General features: G+C 42.3%; 1 protein-coding gene across 3 annotated transcripts in view; it reads left to right on the top strand.

Moving 5' to 3' along the window:
• ADAMTSL1 (ADAMTS like 1) overlaps positions 1–19,287 on the top strand; it is a 473,180-nt gene that overhangs the window by 242,375 nt on the left and 211,518 nt on the right. The window lies entirely within an intron of this gene.

The raw sequence follows: 19,287 nt of genomic DNA, 5'->3' as shown, positions 1-19,287 counted from the left end.
TTGGCTTGTGGATTGCAGGAACTGAAGGATCTGGGTGGTATAATTGACCCACCATGAAATCTGTATGCACACAGCACGCGGATTCATTATAGCATGATCGGGGGTGTGCGTCTGTCATTCCACATGCATAAAATCAATTAGAGCATTTCGTTGTTCAGCCCTGCCTGGGTCTCATTATTATCTAACCTTGAGTCTTAGTTCATCAATCCAATCACTGCTTCAGCCTATGCAACGTTATGGGGTTTTGAGAGACTTTCCTTCATATACGTGTTTGGAGCAAGTCTCTGTAGAAGCTAAACCATCTCATCTATGATTCTGGTTTCAAAGGGGAGACATTTAAGGAACCAAAGCCAGACTTTCAAGTCTGCTGATGGGCTGAAGAATGTTCCCGGATCATGTCCTACATACAGAGGGGGTTGCTATTTCTGAAGGATATTTCTTCTGTTTCTGCAAGGTATCATGTAAGAAGCAATGTGTTGCCTACAGGAATTAACGATAGTTTTCTGGCCAAGCTAATGCTGCTTGTCTTACTTCTCAGCCAACTAGATGCCTTTCTCGGGGACTTAGAGGATACAGACTGCAGGCCTCCTGGGATCATCTCAGGGCGCCATCCCACAGTGACACTCTCCTGCTCATCACCAGAGTTATTCTGTATATTGATCTGAAGGGTGGGCCTGGCTTCCCTCTTCAAATGCAGAAGTGACGAGGGCCACTAGTGCCATATTCTCCAAGGCAACCAGAAAATCAGTCAGCCACTGCTTGGAGCACTACCCCACCCATGGGAGTAATAGCCAGTAAAACAGAGTCAAGAGCTGGGCTAAGAAAAACCTAGATCCAGTGCATAGAATCCTGAGAAACCTCTTTTTCTATCCCTGTGCACATCTCTGTCCTGACCTCACTGTTTATCAGTGAGTCTAAGACCTTGCTGCATGGGCAAGGGATCCAAACCCCTCCATTTGACTTCAGTCTCCTTAATAGGAAGAAGCAGAAGGCATACAGCAGGGACAGCCTGCAAGGGCCTTGGCTAGCAGGTCAGGAAGCCCGGCCTCTCATCCTAGCTCGGCCACCCACTAGCTGTGTGGCACTGGGCAAGATGTCTGCCCCTTCTGTTTCCATATCTGCAAAATAAATTAGCTGCACGAGATAATCTGAGGTCACCACGTCCTGCTCCAGTAATCCCATAACTCTTCATGGCTCTGTAGGCAGGAGCATTAGACTGATGTTACTGCTGCTTTGTGCTGATGATTGATACCATTTCTGTTCTGCTTATTTACCGTCACTTTAAAAACAAGCATGAGGGTCTTTCTAACCACATTCCAGTGGTGTAATGACATCCAAATGCTGTGATGAGCTGAGGCATGGCCGAGGAGTCAGTACCTGGGACAAACTGCACATCTTCTGGGACTTACAACCCCTAAACCCCTCCCTTCCTAGGTCAGCAGAGGGAATAGGACACAAGACATGACTTCCCACCCTCCAAGTACTGATTACGGTTAAATTAGATAAGCTTAATTTACAACCTTTTACAACCTTGTCTCCAGGACAAGGACTCTTTTGGACTTAACGTTATTGCATTTGCTCCAGGTCAACTCAGTGCTTTCATGTCCACCAGCGAACCGTCAGACTGACAGGCTGGATATCTTACTGGGCGCAGGCATGGTTTTCTTGGGCCAACTATACATAGCTGAGTGTTTGTAGAATGATGCTGATTGAAACAACAAAGGGGGCCAAAGTGGCCTGATATGACTCACTCTCTTTACCTCCCATCCAAGAGCCAAAACAGAGTTTCATCTTAAAAATGAGAAGTGTATAGAGGTGCATCTCCTGTGGAATATTCCAGTCTGACATCGGGGAAAATCCCTCCTTTGGAATGTTGATGTCAGATGTGTATGAAAGAGAAAATGTATTAGTAGGGGCATGGCAGTGCGTCGTTTTCCCAAGCACCTTCTATTCATTTGGGACTAATTTAAATCTTTAATTCACAATTCTTATTGTTCGTGGATCAGTGTTCCCTGCACATTTACAGTGCTCCCTGTACTCCCTGATGGGCTGCCAGTTTCTGTATACTATCTTTTAGTTTCTTGGCTTGTGCTGATATCCATGTGTTCAAAAAAAAAAAAAACCATAGCATTTTCTGTGGGATATACAGAAGTGGTGTTCTGAGTCTTGGTCACTGGGCTTATGTCTCTAAGAGGTGGCACTGGTTAAGAGAAGTAGCTTTTCCAGGAACTTATTTGTCTTACTGAACACCAAAGGAAGCTGCTTTTCTTCTTGTGTGTGATATCAGATCACACAGAGAATACCAAAGACGCTAGAGGGAACGTCCTATCTGGGCAATCTTTCTGAGATGAAACTCACCTTCTGATTTCCTCTGTGTGATTGACAGAGCCGGTATCAGAAGCACATGTCCAACTTTCACCAGGTTCAGGCAGATATATACTCATGCCTGGCTGTTCACAGCAGGAAGGCCATGTTCTCAAACAGGAGGTATTTTGATTGTACCAATTTGTGTGTGCACATGGACTGCTTGCATTTTTTAGGACACGTAAAAAAAAAAGTAGTTGTCTATTGGAGAGGACTAGATTTTTTTAATGTAGATTTAATTTTTTATTGAAGTATAGTCAATTTACAATGTTATGTTAGTTTCAAGTGTATAGCAAAATGATTCCGTTTTATGTATATATATATTATACACACACACACACACACACACACATATACACGTATTCTTTTCCAGAGTCTTTTCCATTATAGGTTATCACAAGATTTGAGTATAGTTCCCTGTGCTATACAGTAGGTCCTTGTTGTTTATCTATTTTATATATAGTAGTGTGTATCTCTATTTTCTATATAGTAGTGTGTATATATTAATCCCAAACTCCCAATTTATCCCCGACCCCCCATTCCTCCTCTGGTATCCATAAGTTTGTCTTCTATGTCTGTGAGTCTATTTCTGTTCTGTAAATAAGTTTGTTTGTATCGCTTTTTAGATTCCACACACAGGTGATATCATATGATATTTGTTTTTGGCTGACTTGCTTCATTTAGTATGATAGTCTCTAGGTCCACCCATGTTGCTGCAAATAGCATCATTTCATTCTTTTATATGGCAAGTAACATTCCATTGTATATATGTACCACATCTTCTTTATCCATTCATCTGTCAGTGGACATTTAGGTTGTTTCCATGTCTTGGCTATCATAAATAGTCCTGCTATGAACATTGGGGTGTATCTATCTTTCGAATTAGAGTTTTCTCCAGATACATGCCCAGGAGTGGGATTGCTGGATCATATGGTAACTCTATGTTTAGTTTTTTAAGGAACCGCCAGACTGTTCTCCATAGTGGCTGCACCAATTTACATTCCCACCAACAGTGTAGGAGGGTTCCCTTTTCTCCACACCCTCTCCAATATTTATCATTTGTAGACTTTATAATGGTGGCCATTCTGACCAGTGTGAGGTGGTACCTCACTGTAGTTTTGGTTTGCATTTTATAATGAGTGATATTGACCATCTTTTCATGTGCCTGTTGGCCATCTGTATGGAAGAGGACTAGATTTTAAAGTCCTTGCTATCAGCTTTATGTCTTAATCCTCCTCTCTATCCACCTAGCACCTAGCATACTGTCTGACACGAAGTAGGTGCTTATTAAGTGCTTATTGAATAAATGAGTATAAGGACTAGGGTCAAATTTTTTCCATAGCAATGCTTAGACCCTAATAATTTCACTCTCTCCCCTCCATCCTTCTTATCCTGTCTCTCCCACCCAACAGATGGGGCAGAAAATGTTATTATTAGAGTCTCTTCTTTATGTTTAAGGCTTTACGTATCAATTTAAAACATAAGTAGCCTTAAGATAAATAACCCTTTATGTTAGCAGCCATGTATGGCAAAGTATCCTTGGAGTAAGAATATGAAGACAAGTTTTATCAGAGGGGAGAGTGGACACCCAGGGAGGGGTTTGATTGTCGGGAGCATTGGAAGGTAGTACAGTGAGGCCAGGTATTAATCCCCTAACAACCTGGCCTACCATTGGCCAGAAGAAATTAGGACCATTTTTGCTTATGAGCTGACAATTGAGAGAATTTTGCATCCAAGTTGATAGCAAAGAAGGTATCAGTACACGGAAGAAAAATTATTTTAGGTGCCTTTACCACCCTCTGAGTAATCTGTGTCTAGAAGCCCCCCAACCCTGCCCACCTTCACTGGTGGGTTAGATCCATGTAAGGGAAGAAATATCCAAAAAGGAGCTAAGATCAGTCGTTAGGAAAGTGGTCAGCCTCCTGTTCCTCATTTAAAAACTAAGCATTAGAGTTCTACAAGTGATACATGAATATTCTCATTCTTTGACACTCAAGCACAGCAGAAGTCGTGAAGAAAGAAAGGCACATTCTCCCCTTTCACCACCACACTCTACAGCTCCACACCCTTCTTCTCCCCACAGAAAATCACTGTTAATGGTTCAGTACTTTTCCAGACCTTTTTCCATTCGTTTGTATACATACATGAACATATACAAATGTATAAGATTTTCTTCCCTTTGTAAATGAGATCAGATTATGCATATTGTTTGGCAACTTGATTTTTCCCTTCATAACATGCACTAAACATCTTCCCCATCCCTGAGACCACCAAAATAAAAACCCGCAGGTAGGTTAAGACCTGTGTTCAAATCCTGCTCTGTCACATTTAGCTTTGTGACCTTCAAGAGTTCATACACCTTTTCGGATCCTCAGATTCTTCATCTCTAAAATAGGATCATAGTCGACACTTAGAAAAATTAATTCTCTTCTCCTTCCCCTTTCATTTTTGGTGAGAAATATTTTTAGTTTGTATTCAGGACTTAAATTTGATTCAATTTTCTCTTTTATTCAACTACGTCTTAATAATTAAGCTTTACTGACCATCTCCCTGGTTTATAATAGCTATGACATGAGCAGCCAAGGAAAGCCAGAAAGCACTCCCTTAAAAGAAAAAAAAAGAGTCTGACTGTTATTAATTATAAACATTTGATAGCTCGGCCAGCGTGTGTTGAAAAGATTTGGTAAACGTACGTGGAGGAGGGGAAAGAACTACGCAATGAAAGCCAGATGGCTGAAAATGAAGGAAATTCCAGGCAATTTCTGCAGCTTTGTTCTAACATACTTTTTAAACTAAACTTTTATTTCTCTGCAACAGAGAACAGCTGAGTGGTGCAGAATAGATAAACAGTGAAGGGGGGGAAAGAAGCCCATAATTCCAGGAATAGCACTTGGTTTCTGTCCCCGACCCCAACCCCATTCCCTTTTCTCCAACCTAGGGTGGTTCCTAGGACCAGCAAGAACTATAAAAGAAGTTTGAGGATCCCAACTGAAATGCGAAAGTTAAGGAAAAACGTCTTAAAGATCACAGAGCCTCCTCTTTAAAAGCAAACTGCAGAATGCCTATTTTATTGTACACTAACAAAATCCATGCGGACTAGCAGCAAATGATTTCCAATTCCTAATTTTCTTTTATATTAGCCTAAAATGGCCACAGCAGAAGGTGTTGCCCTTTTACACAGCCATGTTTTAATTTACTTGATGGAGCTTTCAAAGCTTTACAGGAACCGACCCCTTTGACAACTTGTCTTAAGGGTTACTGTTTCAACATGCTCTCTAAATATTGGTTTATCTTTTGCTGGGTTCCCAAAGTTTCCATATGCTGCCTTTTGGCTCTGTCCATGCTAACTTTTAAGTGCTCAAAGCAAAAGCACAGCAAAGCTCACTGACGTCCACAGAAATTGAGTCCAGATTTTGAGGCCATGTTCAGACGTCCTTAGAAATCTAATACTGCTACTATTGTCATCCTCTTTGGTAAATCCAGATGCATAATTATACTGTGTCTCTCTTTTCTTCCACTGATGGACAGAAGAACCTGCCAAGACCTGTTCCTTAACAGCTGGGCCTGATTGGCTCAGTGGCAGCCTCTGCTATTTCTCTACCCAGGAATGTGCTGGCCTAGTGATCAGAATTGTCCCCAGCAGCATTTTGACATCAACAAGGGTAAACATCACATGTATGCTTGCCTTGGGGCTTAAATCTTCATTTCTCCTAATGAGAGCCCTCTCCATGGTTACACATCACCTGTTATATCAACCACAGACCTCTGTGAAATGAGCTTTGCTGGTATTAGAAGTTACAAGCATAGATTTAGCTGTTGCATGAATCTGGGGTAAAAATCAAGGGATTGGATCTACCTTCTCATCATGTCACTTGATGAGGGAAGCTTTCCTTGTTTCTTAACATCGATGTGGTTGGACAGCCTTTTAGACCGCATAATTCTGCCTGGACCCTGGCAAAGTCATTATACAAACCACTGACTGAAATTAACCTTCTGCACAACAAAAAATACGGCAGAAAGTGTTTTACATCTCAATTCAGTAAAACATAAAAATGCACTGGGCATCTTCATGCACAGCAGTCTGCTTGTATGTGGTCCTCAGAAATGACTAGAAGACAAAACCTGTTCTAACGGAGTTACCAGTTATTGGAGGAAGATTTCAAAACAGTAAACTCTGTGAGTGAGGCAAGCACAAGGTTCTGTGGGAGTGTGAGGCTGAGGGGAAGGCTTCCTGGTGGAGGTGATGCCTGTGCTGAATCATAACACATAAGCAGGAGTTACCCAGGTGAAGAGGGGAGAGAAGAGAAGTTACAGGCAGAAAGAAAAACATGGACACAAAGGAAAGGACAAGAAATGGAAGCTAGTGTTGGGGGGGGCAGGGGCCAGCTCCAGGATAGCCCAGTACGCTAAGTTAAGTTGTTTGGACTTTACGTCCTATAGGCAATGGAGAGCCATTAAGGGGAGTTAAACAGGGGAGTGGAACAGTCAGATTTGCTTGGAGAAAGATGACTCTGGCTGCTCATCCAGCAGAGCTAAAGTAGTAACAGTGGCTAGCTTTTATTGTCTTATAGGCATCTGCTCTTTTTCTCATGCAATGTCTCAAATAAGTAGTGTGCTCTGTGTATTCTACACCATTCTATTTTCAGTGAAGTTAATAAAGACCTCTTGTCCTAGGTATGTTAGCATTTTGTATGCCTCCACATTCAACCCAGTATGATGTGGACTCAGCCCATCCACCTGGCAGGAGGATAGAGCTCCAAGGAAGGGTATCACAAAGGAAGGAATGAGAGGTGCAGCTCGATGATCCCTGAGGCCCTTCCCGTGCTGACATTTTGTGGTTCCTTGAAGGTTATGATAATTATCCACAGAACTGAATCTTTTCAAAAAGAAAGAAAAGGTGAATTATATTAGGAAAATACCTTGAGTCAAATTTAAGTCCCCAAGACAAAGCACCTCTATAAGTCACAAAACAGGAACTGGCTTTAACTATAAATTAAGAAGCCATGAGAAGTCTACAGGGGACAAGACTTATATTTCCACAAGAAAAATGTAGGTGAGAGCATTCAGTCAGCAAGGATGGTGAAACACTGAAATGATGAACATTTTTAGAATCCCTTAATGTTGTTTGTCCATATGTAAAAGGATACAAAATGTTCTTCATCCCTGGATTTAGAATTTTACAGTGCTCTTTACTATAATGCCTTATAACTACAACTTGTCTTCATTCAACCTCCATTGAACAAATATTTATTGAATGACTACTTTGTGCCAGGCATTGTGCTGGGGATACAGGGGTGAACAAACCCACCTTGTTCCCTGAAACAAGTAAAGTCAGAGTTGGGGGAATGGTCCTGGAGAAGCCATTACATTTTTTTAATCTTGGGTACTACCCTCCTAAGTATAGTTATTAAACTAAACAACCTCCTGCATTCTTCACTGCTTTAAGAGCTGACATATCTGTACCAGTCATCAGTCCCATTGCTCATAAGCACCATGGGGATGGAAATATCACCACCAGTTAGCTTTCTGCTATGGGTATGGTGATGAAACATTGGAGTTTTACAGTTCACAAACCTTCTAGCTTACAAATCTATCAGCAGAAGTAGAGTGGAGACTCCCGAAGTAAATCTTGTCTACTATTTTTTTTTTTTTTTTGCCTTTCCCTATAATCCAGTGTTTCTAACGTACTGAAGTAACAATTTAAAGGCAAGCAATGATTCAGCCAAAGCTTTGAAATGAGAATTATTGCTGCCTAAGTGTACCCGATACCTTCTTTGGAAATTTTGAAAGAAGGCCTCGTGCAATTTGAGATGAAGAGATTTTCTATGACCTCAGAGTTAGAAATCTGCTCTGCTGCTGTGTTTCTTAAACTTGGAAAACAAAGAAGTAGGGAAAGGACTGGAGAAAGAGATAGAGACAAAGAGATGTTTAGGCAACATAAAAATGAGGGAGTGCAAAAGAGAATGCTCTGATTTGTGCTCAGTAACCTGGGGGGGAATACCATTCAGAAACAGTTCATCCTTCTGGAAATATTATTCCCTTCATGGCGCCAGTCCAAGATCAAGAAGTTCTTGGGTTATCTGCCACACTTACAGAAAGATCTGTTACAAAGCAGAGTCCAGCTAACTACTACGTTTCCTGTGGTGAATCAGTGTTCTTTTTTATTCTTGTCTTTGCCATTTCTTTTTTTCTTCATCTTTGTGCCTAATTATCTCTACCAGGAATGCAAGGAATTTTGTTTGGTGTTTGTGTTAGTGACACAAAAAGGCCTAGAGTGATTGTCACTGGATTAACACAGCTTCCAGACCCACCAGATGCTCACTGCTTTTTCATGGGGCTCCTAGGGTATTTTTTTTTTTTTTTTGAAGTTTGAAAGTGTTCTGTTTTAAAAATATTTATTGGAGCATAGTTGATTTACCATGTTGTGTTAGTTTCAGGTGTACAGCAGAGTGAATCAGTTATACATATACACATATCCACACTTTTTTTAGATTATTTTCCCATATAGGCCATTATAGCGTATTGAGCGGGGCTTCCAGTTTTACGGGTGGAGTGACTATCCAAGGGACCTAGACAGACACAAACACAGGCAATTGGCTCTACATTAGAACTGTGAAAGGTGGTACATTCTCTGTCACATACTGCTGTCGACTCTGGTTCCCAAGTGGATAGACACAGCCGCCTTTCTGGCTGGCCAGAGGTCGCTATTCATGTCTTTCAAAGAGCCACAAAGGACCCTCCACCCAGGTTGCATAGAACTTGACACTTTTTCCACTATTAGCAATGGTGATAAACACCAAAGCCATGGTTTGCTTTGATGGTGTGCCTCTGGTAGTTCATTATCATCTTAGCATGATTTTTTTTTAATCAGACACCATATTTTTCCTAAGAGGAATCTTGGCAATACTTGGGGTGACTTCAGGATAAGAACCAAAGGAGACTTGGCATTGCCAGAGCTAAATATTCCCCACTGGGAATCGGGAGAAGGCCCGGAATTAGGGAGAAATTGTGGGTTGTGAGGTCAGATAGATCTTGGCTCCTTTACTTGCTTTGTGGCGTTGGATTGGCTCCTTTAACCTCTCTAAGACTCAGTTGTCCTCAACTGTAAAACAGATATAATTGTCTGAACCAGGGGGAGGAGGGGTTGTGAGGATGGTCACATTCAAAGAACACTCAGCCAGTTCCTACCTCATAGAGCAGATGCTCAAAAATATAAGCGTTTGCCATCCCTGTTAGTTCCCTATTCAGGAAAACATATGATATAAAAAGACCTTCATGTTTATTTCACAGTCATTGCAGTTTATTCCTTCATTTTCTTAACCAGCTAGTGTGGGAGCCGAGTAATGGGGAGAGCGTGGATAGAACCGAGCTTCACGGCAGCTTTCTGTACAGCCTTTGCCCCATCTCTTGGGCAGTTCTAGAACAGAAAGCAGAGCAGCTGGTGCTCGTGGGTTCCATCACGCCTGCAGAAGGTAGCAGTTGTTAGGATATTCGATTTTATTTTAACACCTAATCCAATAACGTGTGTTTTGTAAAAGCAGGAATGAACTAATGAAGTGGGAGCAGAGGGGTCAGAGTGCAAATATTCCTAAAAAGTTAATATCCTGTGTGACATGATTGAAGGAAATAAGGCCCGTGGGCAAGTGAGACATGAGTCCTGGAAATGAGCAGCTGTGTCCTGATGGTTGGAAAAGCCTGTGAGAGGTCAGGGAGAGATCAGAAAGCTTACATAAATAGTGTTATTCCTACCCAGTTGTCTCCTCAAATACTTGTGGGAGAGAGAAGGAAAGAAAAGATGAAGTAAAATCCAGCCCAGGATACAGACAAGTTAAGGGCCTCTTGCCCCTACATCCTCACACATCTTCATGGGCCATCTTTGAGCAAGGTAGGGTTTCCCTAATAGCTTCCATTTATTGGGGGTTTACAGTATGCCAGGCACTGTGTTCATCTCTTCCCATACATTATTTTGTTTAATCTTCCCCACAGCTTTATGAGGATTTACTATTCCTGTCCTAACTTTACAGCTGAGGAAACTGGGTCTTTAGAGGGATCATATAACTAGCCAGCGGCAGGTTCATATTTGGAACAAAGTATGTTTAATTCCAAAGTTGTTACTAAAGAGGTTATGCTTCACTCTTTGCCTCTATTCATGATGTTTGCACATCTTCCATTCCTCCCTCATCATCTCCCTCCATTTCTCCATCCCTCTCTCCATCTAATCCCTCCATCCCTTCCTCCCTCCTTCCACCCATCCCTTTATCCACCCATCCCCTATCCTATTCTAGGCACTAAGCTCTACGTATGGGAATTACCACAGTGAAAAGAACCAGTCCTCCTAGCCCCATAGTCGTTTATAGCCTAGTGAAGATAACAAAGGTAAATTTACAGGCTCTTCTTTCTTTATCTTCAGCAGTTAGCTTTCATCTCATACCTCAGTTGCCAAAGGTAGAACTAGACTCTTGGTAAAAGCTAATTCTTAAGGGATAGTGAAAAATTCTCTTGAACATACACATCTCAGGGCAAAACCAAATATAGAGGAAATAAATGAACCATGCTAAAAGAAAAATCAAATAACCCTAAAGTGGATTTCTTAAAATCCAGCACTGAGTCATTAGGTAAAGCACTCAGTTCCTAAGAAAACATTTTTATAAAGAAATACCAAGTCCTCCAGAGAGATGCAGCCTGGGCTTATGAATCTGGAAGACATTGGTGGCTACCTTGGAGCTTTGCATCTTTGCTCTGCCACTGCTAACAACCACTGGCTTAGTTTATGCTTAGCTGATGGCCTGTGTGTGTTGTAAATTACCAACACCATTACTCTCTTACACACACACACACACACACTTCTCTTTCCGCAGGGTCCCCCATGCGACCCTGGCTCCCTACCTCCTTTTCCGTGCCACTCTCTTCTCTGAGAACCTCTTTCCTAGTACCTCTTTCTTCTCTGCCCCAGAGACTTAATCCTAATCACCTTGCCCTCTTACTATCCAAATTCCCAGATGACCTTTCTCTACCACTTGTGCCAGGACCCCAATTCTTTCAGCTCTTTTCCTCCCTGCCTGCACCCCGGCCACCAATTCATTCAGTTCCACTCAACTTAACAGTTAGGAAAATAGAACTACCTAAGCTAATTCACACTAAGGTATGAGTGATTGATCCCCATGCCTTCATTCCAGCCTTAAGAGCACGGGCTTGGGAATCGTACAGATCTGGGATTTTACTCGCTCACTGGCCTTGAGCAGATGGCTTAACTTTTCAGAGCTTCAGATCCTCTGTCTTTAACTCTTGGATAATTGTTGTGCGGATATATATGTTGAGTGCTTGATATAGCACCTAGCACACATGAAGCACTCAGTGAATAGTAATAGGTATTGGCTGTGTCATTTGTGTGTGTTTTCTTAAATATATATCTCTGTAAGAAGTTGTGCCTGGGTTGGAGGATGTGGGTGGATTTGTATGTGCTTTAAGGAACTGGGGCTCTCAACATTTTTCCTTGAGGAAGGAAAGAGAAACTGTTACAAAGGGAAGGGGCTGTCCAGTCTAAGCCAGGAATACCTGGCCCTTGACTATATCTCATTCAATAAGCTCTAGCCCCCAGGGAGAGGGAGCATTTTCTGCTGGTTAAGGGAAAATCCAGCTCAATTCAGCACACATTTATTAAATTCTTGCTGTGTTGCAGGCCCTGAAGAAACAAACAAGTCTGGGACATAGACCCTGGGGCCAGGCACTAACAGCTAATTGGGAGGTCAGTACACAAATAGATCATGACAATGCACAATCACAATGGCCATAGCAGAGATGTGGATGACTGTCTTCTGGGAACACTGAGATGAGTCACCTAATCCAAATCAGGGAGGGTGACCCAGAGAAGGTGATCACTGAGCTCAGTGAGTCTCTTGTTCTTATAGATGTCAAAGTATTTTTTCCTAAAATTCTAATCAAACATATTATTGATATACTACTTAGATAGTGCCCCTAAAGTCCCAATCCAGGTTTTTCAGAAGCCCTTGGGACAGCTTTGTGTCCTGCTTTCTGTCACCTTTCAGTCTTCCAGATGAGGCTAAAAGTGCTTGATTCCCCTGTATTACAAGAGCATTTCTGGTTGCTCTCAATTAATTAACAGGAAGCTGACATATTTATGTCCCATAATGATGTAATGCAATAACCACTCTACCAACTGTTTAAAATAGGTCAGGTTATTTACTGCCAGCTTTGTTGGATCTTTGTCCCTGTGAGTGACACAAGAACTTGAAACTCGATCATTTATCTGTAACTTCCCTGTCCTCTCCAAGGTACCATGCTGCCCTCAGACAGTTCTGATGGCTCAAGAGATGCAAAACAGGGACCGAGAACGTAGGGCAATGTATTTGTGTTGCATCTTCAGGCAATGGTAGAAAACTCTGAAAAACAGAAGGATCACTAATATCTCCTCCATCTCCTTCAGCTGCAAACTCAGGGTCAAGAGCTCTCAGATTACACAGTTTTGCAAAGTTCTCCGAGTTCTGTGTAACTTGGAGTTATGTAAATACAAGACACTGAATTATTACTCTCTCTTTATTTCATCTTTTAAGCCACCTCTTCATCTCTTGCCCTGTGAGATACTCCAGGGGGTTGGTTTTCAGGGCGCCACTATCTAATCAGTCCTCCAGATACTTGCTTATTGTGCAGATGTCATTGCAAGATTGGCTTAGCACACAGAAACAGCAACATCACAGGGAAATCTCAGTTTGGGAACTGACACACAAGCTGTTTTGAGGTTTAAGGAGTAAACAGAAAGGATATGTATGCCCTGGCCTTGGCAAAACCCCACATGCCAGACACGGGTTCCTCCTTTTTTCAACTCAAGTGTATGTGGGAGGACTCTGTAGATTGCTGAATACATCCGGGATGCTCTTTGAGAAATTGAGTTAAAGTTCTCAATAATAGAAAATGAAGCTTATGCATCACTGACGCATTTACTGGGAAATTTCCCGGCATTAACAAAACCTCTGTGGGTGGTCTATGGCCCATCCCACCCTCACCTCCACTCCCACCCAAGGACCACACTTCAACTGCCTCAACTCCTTCTGCAGATGAGCAAGCTGGCAAAAATCAAAGACTGCAATGCCCAGAGCTTGTACAATTTTAGCTCCATCAAGCTATGGAAAATCACAGAAGGAAACTGTTATAAGCAAGGTATTTATTGATGTAAAATCCACCACAACTCGACAGATACCATTTATCAATGCTCTTTTTGTGAGGAAAGTGATGCCAGAATTATGGTGTGGGAGAGAAGCTGATAACGGAGCCGGATCTTCCTCACAAGACGCTCCCCATTGTCAAGCTCGATTTTGTGGCTTTTCCTTTTTGGCACTCATGGTAGGCTGTTTGTTTGCAACCGGGGGCAGACGGTAAGTTAAGAGTTTGGGGGCCAGGAAAGCTTCCATTTTTCTCCTACGTTACCTGCTAGTCGCTTCCACGGGCCTTCTGAAGGCCCATCCCAGGCACACCTAGAAACACCTTCTGTGGAAATGGGCACTGTCACGCACTTCATCTTTCATTTAATGGAGGTTGACGATATAACTGACCCATGGTGGAGTGAAGTGAAACCACCTGTGCGCTGGATTGACCTCCCCTTGATCTAGAAAAAAAAAGTGCTGTTTTCCAGCTCACCCCTGCATGCTTAACTTCTCCAGGAGGGTTGCTGGGCAGAACAGGGTTGGCATGATGTGGACTACTTTTCACCACACACGGTCTTGCTGCAGCTGCATATCTAGGTCTAGAAAGTGGGCCCATGGATTGTATTCCTTTCTCTTGACACACAGAAAGGTAGTGCGTTGAAATCTTACATGCTTGGTCATGACATCTTGCTGCATCTTTTCATCCTCCGATGTGTAAAATTCCCTGTCCATTGTCTCTCTGAGCATAGGCAAACTCTAAATGTCAGCCTATCCCAACATTTATGCCAGTCCCATAATTGTTTCATTGTTTGCTATTTATTGCATTTGGGAGCCCCAAATCCTCCTCTCTGGACAGACCAGTGTCTGAAATGGATGGGTTTTCTGAACATCAAATGCACCCATTTGTTCATAAAGAACTCTCTCTTCCTGAAAAGCCAGTTTAAACAATGAAGCACAGGGTGGGTTTCCAGTCCAAATTCCTGTGCCCAGGTCCATGGCAGATAATGCTGATGGACCAAGAGACTTTACTGTGAGTGCATCGTCCTCAAGAATCATTGGGAATCCTTGTTTGTTGTAGACAGTTTTGCCAACCAGTTACTGGAAGCTGGATTCTTTCGCTTCCAGGGACTGAGGCATCATGGTCACATGAAGAGCTTGGTGGCCATCAAATTCTCATCACTTCCCAGTCGGCTGTATCAGTAGTTTCAGTACCAAAAGATGGCACGGCTTCATTCTTTACACTCTAAAACGCCAGAAAGTGGTGAGGAGTTTGGCTGACAGACTTGTCTAGAATCTAACAATTTGACAAATGAGTCTCCCTCAGTGACTGGGGTTGTAGAATCCCAGAATGTAATATTCCTTCATCTTATCTGCGAAGGAAGACAGGTCGAAGGTGACTTGCCCAAGTAGCCATGGCTAGCAGAGCTCAAACTAAAAGCCTGAAAAGTAATGCTTCCCAACTTCGAGCTCAGTGTTTATTGTAAACAGGTGGACTCCAGAAACTCGTATAGGGAGTCAGAACGTAGGATCTAGAGCCAGACTTCCTAAGTTCAAATCCTGATTCTGCTACTTAGCAGTTATGTGTACTTGAGTGAGTCACTCAACCCCTGTCTGTCCTTGGTTCCTTGTCCGTAAGGTACGGATGAAATAATACCTACCTCAATGGGGTTCTGTGCACATTAATGAGTGAATGTATGTAAGGCACTTGTTAGAGGGCTTGGTTATAGGCCCTGTATAAGAGTTTTCCAGTGCTAAAACTGCACTAAGAGGTGGAATCAGGTGACAGTGTAGCGGACCCAGATGGTCGAAGGTGGCCATAACGTACTCTTTACTAGGATAAGAAAGGATTTTCTCACCAAACTATGAAAGAACTTTTTATTCTTTCTCTCTACCTTATGCACACTATAGAAATGTATTGAGTAGTTTATGTACAGCTAAGAAGATACCAGTTACCTCAGATAGAAATCTTTGATCCTTTCTAAAGATAGCATATCGATCCATGAGAAAAGTATTCCTCACTCTTTGAGAGTGAAGAGTAGAGGGTATGGAGCCAAGTGGGACATGAAAGGAAAAGAGAGAAAATTCATAGAACATGAGGGTTTTTCTAGTAATTTATGAATGAATGATGGTCCAGAATTAGGAGGTCAACTCAGTTGACCTCCACGTGGCATGGGATAGAAATCCTCTCCACAATTTTTTGGAAGTCATATGGATTCCACTGTTCTTACTCAGAATTTAGTTACCAGGTTGCCCCCACTGTTTCCATTTTTTTAACTAGAAAAATATACAATGTGTTCTGAGGATCAGAGGGCAGCTAGAAAGTTTTCTGTGGCCTGGGGAACGTTGAGCTGCATGAAACCAAGCTGTTACTTATTGTGAGTGTGGGATAAAGCAAGCACAAGTGAATACCAAAATAGTTGCTGTGATTCGGGTATAGTAATAGCAGTCATTTCAAGGAACCACAAATAGGCCAAAAAAGAAAGAATCCTGAAGACCCATTCTTCCTATTGGCCTCTCTTGTGCAAGAGAAATAACATTATAACAACAGTGACAACAGTAATAATGATGACAGCTACCATGTGGTATTTTGCTCCCAGCACCTTTGCAAGGTAGAAAGTAAGAACAGAGTCAAAACTCTCGAGACCACTTAGGATTGAATCCTGGATCTCTACTGACTAGCTGTGTGACCTTGGTCACATTACTTCATTAACCTATATATAAAAGGACATAATCATAATCCATCTATCTTAGGTTGCCATGAGGATTAATGAGTAAGTACATGTGAAGTTCTTATACAGTACCTTGTACATAACAAGCATCCAGTAACTACTGGAAGCTATTATCACAGTTGCTGTCCCATTTTACAGATAAAGAAATTGACATTCAAAGTGGGCAACTTGCCCAAAGTTAGAAAGCACAGGTGGAAGTAGATTCCATCCCTGATTTGTTGGAATCCAAAGTTCTGGGTCAGTCTGACCCTCTGACATCGTACACACGTCTCCTGCTTGATGAACACCGCTCAGGGATTCGGGGCAATTCATCAGCACCATTCAGATGCAAGCGTGCTTAAACATAGCGTTCCAGCGATAAAAGTGCTAGCAATAAATGAGCATCATGGATAATTGAGAACAAATGAGGGATTTAATAAGCCAAAATAAATCCTAATATGAGTGTTTAAATTTAGTCAGACTTCAGTCTGATAATAATCCTGAGATAACAAAACATCAAAGAGTAAAACGTACATTCTACTTGAAGAGATCTTTGAACCTCACTTGAAAAATAACTTTAGGTCATTTTCACGTGGTCAAATATGAAAACATTTGTGCACGGCCTTCCTCTTTCTCCTCAAGAAGACACCCCTCAGGGCTAGAGAGTACATGGGCTGCTGCTCTCTGCGTCCTGTGGGTACAACATCTGTGTGAATAGAAACATTCTTGGTTGGCAAAGAGCAGGTGCTGCCTATAGCAGTGTGTGTGTGTGTGTGGGTGTGTGGGTGTGTCCCAGCACTGATGCAATTCATCACACCCAGCATCCATAGTTAGCTGCTTCCTCTCCTGACTCCTCACGTATCAAACCCTGGAGACTGAGACAGAGACATCTCTCCAGGGGAAATGGCTCTATCTTTTGTTTTCCTCTGCTAAACCAGGATTGAAATGAATTTCTGGTCTGATTAAACATGGTGGAGGGCCTGCTTAAAGCCCCATGTCACCCTGTGCCATGGGCCTGTTGGGATTCTCACCAAAGCCCGGCACCCCTTGGGATGGACAGAAAGGGTTCGTGCTGGGCATCCAGCTGTCAGCTGATGGGACGTGTGCTACCCAGCACTGTCCTCGGGGCTGTGGGTTTGAACTGTAGTGAGCTTAAGTCATCTTGGTCATTGGGGGTTTGGCTGCCCACGGCACCTGTTTTCCAGGCTCCCTTACCCACCATAACGACATCAAGGAAAACAGAGGGGGGTGAGAACCAGAATTTTCCAAGTATTTACTAGGCTTTCTACTCAATATTCTTTCCAGCCCTGATCATGGAAATAGATAAACTGGAATTCCCCAAATGCAACTTAACAACTCACTCTGCCTGGAATACTTTCTCTTTACTTCTGCCTTTGCTGGCCACCTCTTATTCACCCTTCAAGACTCAGCCCAGGCATCACTGACTCCGGGAAGCCTTCCATGACTATCACTTCCCTTTTGACTCCCAGTCTGTATTTTTGTGCTTCCCTACACCTCATGCTTACCTGTCTCATAGACTAAATTGTGAGCCCCATGGGAATAGGGTCTGTCTTTCTCTCCTTTACCATTCTGTCCCTTCATGTAGAGCCTGGCCACATAAAGGGCTCAATGAACACTAGTTGAATGAATAAATAAATGAATAGCACCTATTACAGTATCTTGTAGTTGTCTCCTAAAGCCCTTAATGTCAAGAATTTTTTTAAAACATCTCTGCATCTCCATCATTCAGCATAACACTTGGTACATAGTAGGTTTTTATCCAATGAATGCATGGCTATAGGCACACATATGTATATGAATGGCCAAATACATGGGTGGAAGAAAAAATTTAGTCTACAAGACTGTGAAAGCCATTATGGTGAAAGGAAAGAGGAGGCAGAATCTTGCAGGAGATTATATCAATAGAAGCAGATCTGTGGATCCTGACATAAAGGACTGAACTTCCCAGGCATTTCACTTGGAGAGAAAGCCCATGAATATAAATGTCCAGAAAGGTTTCCATTTACAACATAAATAAATGGATTAAAAACTTCTCAAGAGAACTAACTTGAGGGAGTGTATTGGTTTGCTAGGGCTACCATAATGAAGTACTATAAACTGGGTGTCTTAGAACAGCAGATATTTATTCTCTCACAGTTCTGGAGGCTAAAAGTCTTAAATCATCTGAGCAGGGCCATGCTGTCTCTGAAATCTGTAGGGGAAGGATCCTTCCTTGCCTCTTCCTAGTTTCAGCTGGTTTTTCAACAATCTTTGGTGTTCGTTGGCTTGTAGATGCCTCTCTCTAACCCTCCATCTTCCCGTGATCACTTTCCCTGTCTGTCTCCTTTTTCTAAAGACACCAGTCATAATGGATTAGGACCCACCCTAATGACCTCATTTTAACTTGATTATCTCTAAAAAGACCCTATTTCCAAATATGGTCATATTCTGAGGTGCTGGGAGTTCGGACTTCAGCATATCTTTTGGGGAGGACATTATCAACCCATAACAGGAAGAAACTCTTAGGCTTGTAGGGTTTAAGTGAGAAATGCCCCCTGCAAATCAACAAAGAGATAGCAATCTTTATGGCCTGATTTGATGGATGCCAAACAATGCTCTGAACTCCAAAATACTTGACGCTAATTCTTAAAAGCCTTATATTCTACTTGGGATGATAACTAGAGAAAAACATTTAGGCAAATAGAATTATGTCAATTAAGATACTCTAGCCTTGGCTTGGAACAGCTACATGGTCAGTGTTATAGAATCTAAACAAGGGCCAAATGACAGTAAATCGATTAGGATTGTAAAGAGGATGCAGTTGATAGGAGCTAGGATGGCGAGGGAGACCCTCCCTGAGGAAGGACTTGAGTCAGACCTGGAGCTGGGAATATGGAGAGCATTCCAGGAAGGAAAGGTTGGAAGCACATTCACAGATGTGAAAAAGAAAAATGGTGTGTTGGGAAGCCAGCAAACGGTTAAGCCTGGAGAAGCTCATCTCTGTTTGGGGGATTTAATTCTGGAAGAGGAAGGGAGTTCGTTTAATGCTAGACCTT

This window comes from Mesoplodon mirus (assembly GCF_964341445.2).
Source record: "Mesoplodon mirus genome assembly, chromosome: 1".
NCBI classification, from domain to species: Eukaryota; Metazoa; Chordata; class Mammalia; order Artiodactyla; family Ziphiidae; genus Mesoplodon; species Mesoplodon mirus.
The sequence above is the reverse complement of the archived record's forward strand: the minus strand, read 5'-3'. Positions and strand labels throughout refer to the sequence as shown.